Source organism: Protobothrops mucrosquamatus, unplaced genomic scaffold, assembly GCF_001527695.2.
Source record: "Protobothrops mucrosquamatus isolate PMUCROS unplaced genomic scaffold, P.Mucros_1.0 scaffold_217, whole genome shotgun sequence".
NCBI lineage: Eukaryota > Metazoa > Chordata > Lepidosauria > Squamata > Viperidae > Protobothrops > Protobothrops mucrosquamatus.
Window position 1 is genome coordinate 1,624,561 of NW_015386293.1, and position 10,521 is coordinate 1,635,081.

Here is a 10,521-nt window from a genome sequence, read left to right on the forward strand (position 1 = left end):
ATGTAACTCATGCACATATGCAAAACTGGATATTGCCATCATCAAGTAACAATCTGAACGCGGTGAACTAACGACAAGTATACAGAAATCAAATAATATGCAGGAATACACGCACACATCAGTTGCAAACTCAGGCAAAAATATTGATCTTATCTCAAATAGGCTGCAAACATTCTCAATACCCAACATATTCTGAGTTAAGTAAAGAGTCAATTTATCGTGGCTTCTTCATGCACTGGTTACTGTATAGAAAAAGATTTTATCATTTCAAATGAAACCAAAAGGTTGAATTGATGCCACAGTACAGGTTTCCCTAAACAACTTATGATAAATGGTCTTATCTCTAGGAAATATTCCAATATAATTTGGAGCAGAGGGACTCTTTACAAAGTCTTTTATCTCTGTAGAGATTTAAAAAAAGTTCTAACCAGAAATTTGTTTTAGATATTTGATTTGTTATTCTCTGTTGTTTAAATCTTCATGTTCTTTATTTCTAGATGAGTGTCCTTCAGTTTTATATGCATGTATAAAATTGTGTATAAGTATGTTTACATTTTTTCAATTTTCTTGCGATCTATAATATTAAATTGGAACTTGCCTTTTATAAGTTTTTTTTTTTTTGGGTGGTGGTGCTGGTGCTGGAAACTCAGTCATTATCCAGATCCACTTTTGGTTGAAATCACTTCATTAATAAAATAGTCTGTTTATAATACTTTCTGGCTTTAAATTTGGGGCAGTAAAAGAAATTATGTTTAAAGTGTTTCCAATAGAAAATGCATTCTTATTATATATGTTACTTCACTCTTTCCTAATTTGCTCTGATTTCAATTTAATTCAGTGTGGGAAATTCTTAAGGTGCACTAGTCATTTAGCTGCTTTGCACCTCTGGGCTATCTGCTTCCTCTCTTTGCTCCACAAATGATTAGCAAATTGACTTTCTCAGCTGATTGACTTTTATCAGCCTGGTTTGTATATTGATACAATGGAAAAATATGGGAAAAGACAGAAGCTTGTTTTCTGATCATTGTTCAGTATTATCTTCTCTGGTTATTGTTCCAATTTTGAACTCCATTATAAATCTTTTCTCCTGAATCAAAGATCCATTAAAAAATTTCAACAGGATTTTTTCTGGAATTCTTTGGTTCTTCCCTTCAGGCTCCACACCCTTCTCTCTTCTTCACATTGACTTACAATTAGATTATTCTCTGATGGAAAGTAGCCAGAAAATCGAACTCTAGCATTTGCCTATTTGAGAACCAGTTTGGTAGGAGACCATGAGTTCTAGCCCTGTCTTAGTCATGAAGTCAGATGGGTAACCTTGCACCAACCACTCTCTCTCTCTCAGCCCTAGGAAGAAGGCAATGGCAAAGTATTTTCAAATATCTTGCTAAGGAAACTGCAGAGATTAGTCCAGGCAATTGCCATGAGCCAATACTGACACAAAGGCATCCCCAAAAGTCCCTGTTTATAACTCTCCATCTCTTATTTTCTAAAGGGGCATCTACTGTATGTTGGACATTGATGATTTTGAACATGATTTCACAATCCTAACTCTTTAATTTATAGAAATATTGGAGCAATAAGCAATAATCATTGTTTTCTGATGTGACTGGAAAACTGTATCTTATTAGATCTTTTAAAAAAATTAACTAATTTAGAAGTCCCTGTTTTATCAAAAGAGCTCTCTATACAAACCCTCATTCAATGGGAACTGATCATACTTTAATATTTTAAACAAAATAGGTTTTATATCTGACTGTTTTTTTTTTAAAAAAAACAAGTAACATTTTGTTTATTTCTTAAGAAATTGTTGTTGTTGTTGTTGTTAGTTGCAAAGTCGTGTCCGACCCATCATGACCCCATGGACAATGTTCCTCCAGGTCTTCCTGTCCCCTTCCATCTTCTGGAGTCCATTTAAGTTCATGCCTACTGCTTCAGTGACTCCATCCAGCCACCTCATTCTCTGTCGTCCCCTTCTTCTATTGCCCTCAATCTTTCCCAGCATTAGGCTCTTCTCCAGTGAGTCCTTTCTTCTCATTAGGTAGCCAAAGTACTTGAGTTTCAGCTTCAGGATCTGGCCTTCTAAAGAGCAGTCAGGGTTGATCTCTTCAAGGACTGACCGGTTTGAACGCCTTGCAGTCCAAGGGACTCGCAGGAATCTTCTCCAGCACCATAGTTCACAGGCCTCAATTCTTTGGCACTCAGCCTTTCTTATGGTCCAACTTTCACAGCCATACATTGCAACTGGGAAAACCATGGTCTTAAGAAATTAGTCTTTGGCAAAAGAAAGGCTGAAACTACTAATCACATGCCTGAATCTTTTAAAGCTAGAAAATAATACTTTTTCACTATTTAGCTTTCTTATTGATTAGTCACCGGAAAGGTGATATAGATTGATATAGATGTCCTGCTGGCACAGAGGTTAGAATGCAGTATTGCAGCCTAACTCTGCCCACAGCCTGGAGTTCATTCCTGATGGGCTCAAGGTTGACTCAGCCTTCCATCTTTCTGAGGTCAGTAAAATGAGAATCCAGATTGTTGAAGGCAATATGCTGACATTGTGAACTGCTCAGAAAACAGTTTATGGTATGGTATATAAGTCTAAGTGCTATTACTATTGCTAGATTGTGAAAACCCTTTCTTTGACACAGTGGGGGCTGGAGGAGAAGGCTGATAAGGATGTCTGGTAGATAGGCAATTCAGGGGAAACTACCAAACTGCTAATCCTACTAATCCAAAGGAAGATGTGAGGCTAGATGTAGACCCAGAAAGCTTCTGGATGAGAAGTACATATACAAAACAACGAGTAATAAATTATTATGTATAACTATTGAGAATAGCAATTGAGGATGCATAGAGTATTCCCTCCTTCAATTAGTTGATTATCCGTATCAAGGGAAAGCTGATCTGCTTCAATTTGGCCATTTCATTTTGATAAAAGTAGCTTTTGTCTATTGCTGTGCATGAGCAAAACCATTTCTTTAGTGAAGCACTTCTCCTCTGCATTTATTTCTCATTACCAGTTCCATAACCTTTAAAGGTATGATTTGAGACCTTCCTTCTCAGCCACAGCAATCTGAGAATGTAGACTGAATTTTAGTTTATCAGTTTCTCTTCTTTCTATAGCCTTTCTTTCTATAGCACTACCTTCTCCATTGTTTTATAACATCTCCTCCACCTCAGAGATGATTTTCATGGAAGTAGGTGATTGGTAAATCATACTTCCACAGTATTAGAAAACTTTGATAGATACAATAGGCTCTTTTATCTATAGAAGATACACTGTGAATTTAATGCTTTGTTTCTATTTATACACATCCTGCTGTAACAGATCTTAAATTTACAAATTGGATAGAGTTAGGATAATATGATCTAAGATTGCATTAAATATACTTACCAACACATTACAGAAATAATATGCACCAGCCTACAAAGGAATTGCATTTTAATTTTAGTGTTTTTCAATTGAAGAAACCTTTGAGAAATTGATCAATATTTTACTCATATGTCTCTTGGTGACACTCAGATTAACTATAGAAATTTATTTCATGATTGATTAAATATTATCAGAATAGCTATAAATAGGCAAACATTTGCATAATTACCACTGCATGGAACTACATTAATTAGGTTAAACAATTCTTGCTTAGATCTGAATTCAATTGCTCTGGCTTGTATTGTTGACATATCAAAAATATCATGTTAAAATTCACCTGCAGATATAACTAAAAGAGTTTTCAGTTCAGTCTTCGGGAATGAACATATCAAAGAAGAGATCTGAATATGCAGATATTCCCACTATACAATGAAGTTATACACTGTGAATTTGGCTCCTTGCTTCTTTTAAGATATTGTCCAGTTATTTGGGGGAAAACATATGGAAAAAATAACTTTACTAGAACAACAATAACAAAACAACAACAACAATAACAAAACAACAATAACAACAACAACAACAACAACAACAACAACAATAATAATAATAATAATAATAATAATAATAATAATAATAATAATAATAATAATAAAGTTGGAAGGGACCTTGCAAGTAATCTAATCCAACCCCTGCTCAGGCAGGAAATCCTATACCATTTCAGAGAAATGACTGTCCAATCTCTTCTTAAAAACTTCCAGTGTTGGAGCATTCACAGTACTTTGGAGAATAGGTTGACTCCCTCTTCTTTGTGGCAACCCCTGAGATATTGGAACACTGCTATCATGTCACCCCTCATCCTTCTCTTCATTAAACTAGACATACTCAATTCCAGCAACCGTTCCTTATATGTTTTAGCCTCCATCCCCCTAATCATCTTTGTTGCTCTTCTCTGTACTCTTTCTAGAGTCTAAACATCTTTTTTACATTGTGGTGACCATTGAGAAGAATGTTGAAATCTTAGAAAGATTCATGGCCTATTGACTGCAAATATATAACAGAATCATAACAGAAGAATGGAGTCCAACCCCCTGCACAAGCAGGAAACCTTATACCATTCTAGACGGTCCAGTCTCTTCTTAAAAGCTTCCAGTGGAGCACCCACAACTTTTGAAGGCAAGCTGTTCCACTGGTTAATTGTTCTCAATGTTAGGAAATTTCTCCTCAGTTCCAGGTTGATTCTCTCTTTGGTCAGTTTCCATCCATTGTTTCTTGTCCTGCTTTCAGGTGCTTTGGAGAATAGGTTGACAGCCCCTCAGATATTGGAACAGTGCTGTCATATCACCCCTAGTCCTTCTTTTCATACACTAGACAAACCCAATTCCTGCAACCATTCTTCATATATTTTAGACTCCAGCCCCCTAATCATCTTTGTTGCTATTTTCTGCACTCTTTCCAGAGTCTCTACATACTTTTTATAATATGGTGTCCAAAACCAGATGTAGTATTCCAAGTGTGGTCTTACTAAGATTTTATAAAGTGATACTGATATTTCATGTGATGTTAATTCTATCCTTCTGTTAATGCAACCTAGGAGTGCGTTGGCTGCTGCCCACTGCTGGCACATATTTAAGTGATTGTCCACTAGGACTCCAAGGTCCTCTCACAGTTACTGCTACTGAGCCAGGTTTCACCTAATATGTATCTGTACATTTGATTTTTCTTGCCTAAGTGTAAAACCTTACTTTTCTCTACATTGAATTTCATTTTGTTAGATAAGGTCCCGTGTTCAAGTCTGTTGAGATCTAAATATATAAATAAATAAAGATATAAATGAAAATGCATGAGATGTAGTAGTCATAGTAGTAATTATTTTTAATGTAATTTTAAGCTTCTATTGCCACACCTTGTACTTTTTATATCTGTTACATATTATTAAGTATTCTATTTTTTTCTTATTTTTATAAACTGTTTTCAGTTAAGTAATTCATTTAGAAAACATTGTCTTAATACAAAAATTAACAATATTTGTTAACATTTTTAAAACTGTGTTTGATTATTTTTTTTCCAGCTGATTCTAGTCTTTTGAAAGAGATTTTGCATACATTTTTGCAATTACTTTGTTCGGCAGATTTATTCTTATTTTTAATTATCCATTTTATTACTATGCACATTTTTTTAATTTGCGAGGCAGAGTATTCATAAAGTTGTAGACTACTGCCTATTTTGTGTACACAGTTTTGTTTTAATATTCAGTAGCCATGTTTTAATATTCAATAACCATGTTATTTTTCAATCACTGATTTATTTATTTTTTAAAGGAAGAGTTTTATGATAACAGCAAATGGTTCTTTGGTTTAACATTAAATGACATATTTAACATTTTGTTTGCTTTTCTGCATTCTTTTTTTTTATTTCCTTGACCACCTGTAGCAAGAAGCCAACGGTCCGAGCGGAGAACATGGAAGACCTACCAGTCGGCGTGGGAAGCTCCAGTATTGCTGGTGAGTAAGGCTTGGCCTCCGCGGCCCGGTTCTGCTCCCCGACGACCGGCTGGACCGGCTTTCACGGCTCCAGCCCGGGGACGCCAGCAGCATAGAAAGCGGTTTGGCGGCGCTGCCGTGGGCGGGGTGTCCTTGCAGCGGACAACTTGGGCCCGAATATTTCCTGCGGCTCGCGCTCGGGACCGGAGACACCGGTGGTGCACGACCCGGACTGTCAGCGTTGCCATGGGACCACCCCCTGCGGTGCCAGCTAATGCGGCATGTTTCCAGCGAGGAAAAAGGGGCCTGCCCTGCAGGACTTGACTTTTTAGGCCCCGGATCCCCCCCACCCCCTCTCCCGTCAGCCCAGGAACCCTCCGGACCTTTGGTTTTCTCGGCTTGCCAACCAGGCTTGCAAACTCGGCAGGTGCCGAGTTTGCAAGCCTCGTTGGCAAGCTGGGAAAACCGAAGGTTCGGAGGGTTCCCTCCTGATGCGGAGCTGCAGTGCCTGGCCCTGGGCTGACGGGGGAAGGGTTGGGGCGGTATCCGGGGCCTAAAAAGTTCTGCAGGACAGGCTCGGTTCTGCTCCGCGACGACCAGCTGGACCGGCTTTCACGGCTCCAGCCCGGGGACGCCAGCAGCATAGAAAGCGGTTTGGCGGTGCTGCCGTGGGCGGGGTGTCCTTGCAGCAGACAACTTGGGCCGGAGACACCGGTGGCGCACGACCCGGACTGTCAGCATTGCCAGCGGCGAAAAGGGGCCTGCCCTGGAGGACTTTTTAGGCCCCGGATACCCCCCTCCCCCTCCCCCGTCAGCCCAGGAACCCTCCGGACCTTCGGTTTTCTCGGCTTGCCAACGAGGCTTGCAAACTCGGCAGGTGCCGAGTTTGCAAGCCTCGTTGGCAAGCCGGGAAAACCGAAGGTTCGGAGGGTTCCCTCCTGATGCGGAGCTGCAGTGCCTGGCCCTGGGCTGACGGGGGAAGGGGTGGGGGGGTATCTGGGGCCTAAAAGGTTCTGCAGGACAGGCCCGGTTCTGCTCCCCGATGACCAGCTGGACCGGCTTTCACGGCTCCAGCCCGGGGACGCCAGCAGCATAGAAAGCGGTTTGGCGGTGCTGCCGTGGGTGGGGTCTCCTTGCAGCGGACAACTTGGGCCGGAGACACCAGTGGCGCATGACCTGGATTGTCAGCGTTGCCAGCGGCGAAAAGGGGCCTGCCTTGGAGGACTTTTTAGGCCCCGGATACCCCCCACCCCCTCCTCCGTCAGCCCAGGAACCCTCCGGACCTTCGGTTTTCCCGGCCTGCCAACGAGGCTTGCAAACTCGGCTCCTGCCGAGTTTGCAAGCTGAGAAAACCGAAGGTCCGGAGGGTTCCTGGGCTGACGGGGGAGGGGGTGGGGGGTATCCGGGGCCTAAAAAGTCCTCCAGGGCAGGCCCCTTTTCGCCGCTGGCAACGCTGACAGTCCGGGTCGTGCTCCACCGGTGTCTCCGGCCCCGAGCGCGAGCCGCAGGAAATATTCGGGCCCAAGTTGTCCGCTGCAAGGAGACCCCGCCCACGGCAGCGCCGCCAAACCGCTTTCTATGCTGCTGGCGTCCCTGGGCTGGAGCCGTGAAAGCCGGTCCAGCTGGTCGTCGGGGAGCAGAACCGGGCCTGTCCTGCAGAACCTTTTAGGCCCCGGATACCCCCCACCCCTTCCCCCATCAGCCCAGGGCCAGGCACTGCAGCTACGCATCAGGAGGGAACACTCCGAACCTTCGGTTTTCCCGGCTTGCCAACGAGGCTTGCAAACTCGGCACCTGCTGAGTTTGCAAGCCTCGTTGGCAAGCCGAGAAAACCGAAGGTCCGGAGGGTTCCTGGGCTGACGGGGGAGGGGGTGGGGGGTATCCGGGGCCTAAAAAGTCCTCCAGGACAGGCCCGGTTCTGCTCCCCGACAACCAGCTGGACCAGCTTTCATGGCTCCAGCCCGGGGACGCCAGCAGCATAGAAAGCGGTTTGGCGGCGCTGCCGTGGGCGGGGTGTCCTTGCAGCGGACAACTTGGGCCCGGATATTTCCTGCGGCTCACGCTCGGGGCCGGAGACACCGGTGGTGCACGACCCGGACTGTCAGCGTTGCCAGCGGCGAAAAAGGGCCTGTCCTGGAGGACTTTTTAGGCCCCGGATCCCCCCACCCCCTCCCCCGTCAGCCCAGGAACCCTCCGGACCTTCGGTTTTCCCGGCCTGCCGAGTTTGCAAGCTGAGAAAACCGAAGGTCCGGAGGGTTCCTGGGCTGACGGGGGAGGGGGTGGGGGGGATCTGGGGCCTAAAAAGTCCTCCAGAACAGGCTCTGTTGAGGCAGAATTCAAATCACAGGCATTGAGGAGTTTTACATATTCAAACCAAGAAATCAGACTCCGTGAAATCAGCGAGACTTCCCCGCGTGGTATGCATAACGTTGCCCCTCAGCCCTCACTGAAGCCACTGAGCAAATGAGGGAGTCCGTCATTGGCAAGATTACAAGCCGATGCTGAGGCTTCAAGTCAGTTGCACCCATTTAACCCACACATAACTGCCGCCCAGGATCAGCTCCTTAAGAAGCTGAGAATTGTCCTAAAAGTCGGTTAAATTTAAAACATTTAAAACCGTTAACGAAGGCCCCTAGGCATTCTACGGGTGGGAGGATCCCTCCTGCTCAGCTGTTAACAGGCTCTTTTGTGGGAGGGGTCGCGCAGGGACCGTTGATTAGGTGAAGCGAGGGGGGGGTGATTCCATGGGAGATAAGAGGCGGGGCATTATCTCCACGGTTACGGGGGAACACAAATCACAGCAGAGCTGTCATCTCGTGCTGTTGCCAAAGTGAAGCGGCCAAACCCCGCTTGGCCTCATCCTGCAGTAAGTCTTCCCTGGGCGGCCCTTTATCTGTGTTCTGCACTGGCAATACCCGTGAAAATGATTTCATCGAACTCGTCTTAGTCAAGATTGTCAAGAGGGGATGAAGTACCACTCTGTGATTGTTGGGGAGGGAAGTGTCATTCATTTACCATATTTTTACCTCGCTTTTTAGTCAGTACACTCAATTCAGAATCAAGGGGATCACATGATCCCAAGACACTGCAATTGTCATAAATATGAGTCAGTGGCCAAGTGTTTCAATTTTGATCATGTGACCACGGGCATGCTGCAACAGTTGTGTGGAAAATGGTCTTAAGTCCCTTTTTTCAATGGCGTTGTAATTTCGAACAGTCATTAAATGAACTGTATTTTTTTTAGCTTGAAACTTTATTGCCTGATAGTGAGAGTCNGTGAAAATGATTTCATCGAACTCGTCTTAGTCAAGATTGTCAAGAGGGGATGAAGTACCACTCTGTGATTGTTGGGGAGGGAAGTGTCATTCATTTACCATATTTTTACCTCGCTTTTTAGTCAGTGCACTCAATTCAGAATCAAGGGGATCACATGACCCCAAGACACTGCAATTGTCATAAATATGAGTCAGTGGCCCAGTGTTTCAATTTTGATCATGTGACCACGAGCATGTTGCAACAGTTGTGTGGAAAATGGTCTTAAGTCCCTTTTTTCAATGGCGTTGTAATTTCGAACAGTCATTAAATGAACTGTATTTTTTTTAGCTTGAAACTTTATTGCCTGATAGTGAGAGTCTTCCTGTCTTTGCATACAAACCTCAGTTCTTAGTGGATATACCGTACCAGAATTGCACATGCAGCATTTCCCTTTGAAATAAAATCCTTATGGAAAGCAGGATCTGCCCAGGGATTGTGGAAATATTTTATCCTCTGTGTCGGGGGAATGGTATATGTGGGGGGGGGGGGAGTTGCCATCTGCAAGTTTCCCTCAGCTAAAAACACAAAAACAGCTAGGAAGCCGGGACACCTGAGGAAAAGAGCTATGGGTTGTGGCTGCTTAAAATGTACGTATGTCAAGGCAACATTTAAAAAAAAAAAGCTAAAATATTAATCATACAGTACATCTATGCCTGTGTTCTGGCCGCAATGCCTGTGTTCTGGCTACAATGCCTGTGTTCTAGCTACAATATCTGTGTAATGGCCACAATACCTGTGTACTGGCTGCATACTATGTTACTGGCTGCAATATACCCCACTTATGACGCTGAGCTGTATACTCCTTACACAATATGCGGAATACAGGGGATGGAGTGGGTGGATTCTATAAGGAGTGGGGCTTATGAGAAGTAAGAGGGGTCAAAAAGGAGGGACGGGGCCTGGCGCCTCCCCATCCTAAAAATTCTTTTTTTTTATCCTGTTAGACATGGATCCCAATATCGGCACTTCTAATCCTGGACCAAAACAAAAACGCAGGTCATACGAAGCTGGTTTTAAACTTAAGGTTGTGTCAAGAGCAGAAGAAAGCAATAACAGTATTGCAAGTAGGGAATTTTGTGTTGACGAAAAACAAGTAAGGGAGTGGCGGAAAATGAAAGCTGACTTGGAAAAGATTCCAAAGGCAAAAAAACCTCGACGTGGTTTACCGACTTCATATGGGGCTCTAGAGACTGAATTGCATACATGGGTTATGGAGTGTCGTCAAAATGGTTACTGTGTAACACGCATGGGAATTCGCTTACGTGCCCTTCAAATGGCTAAAGATGACAAATTTAAAGCACCAGGCATTGAAAAATTTGTTGCATCAGCAGGATGGTGTACCCGCTTCAT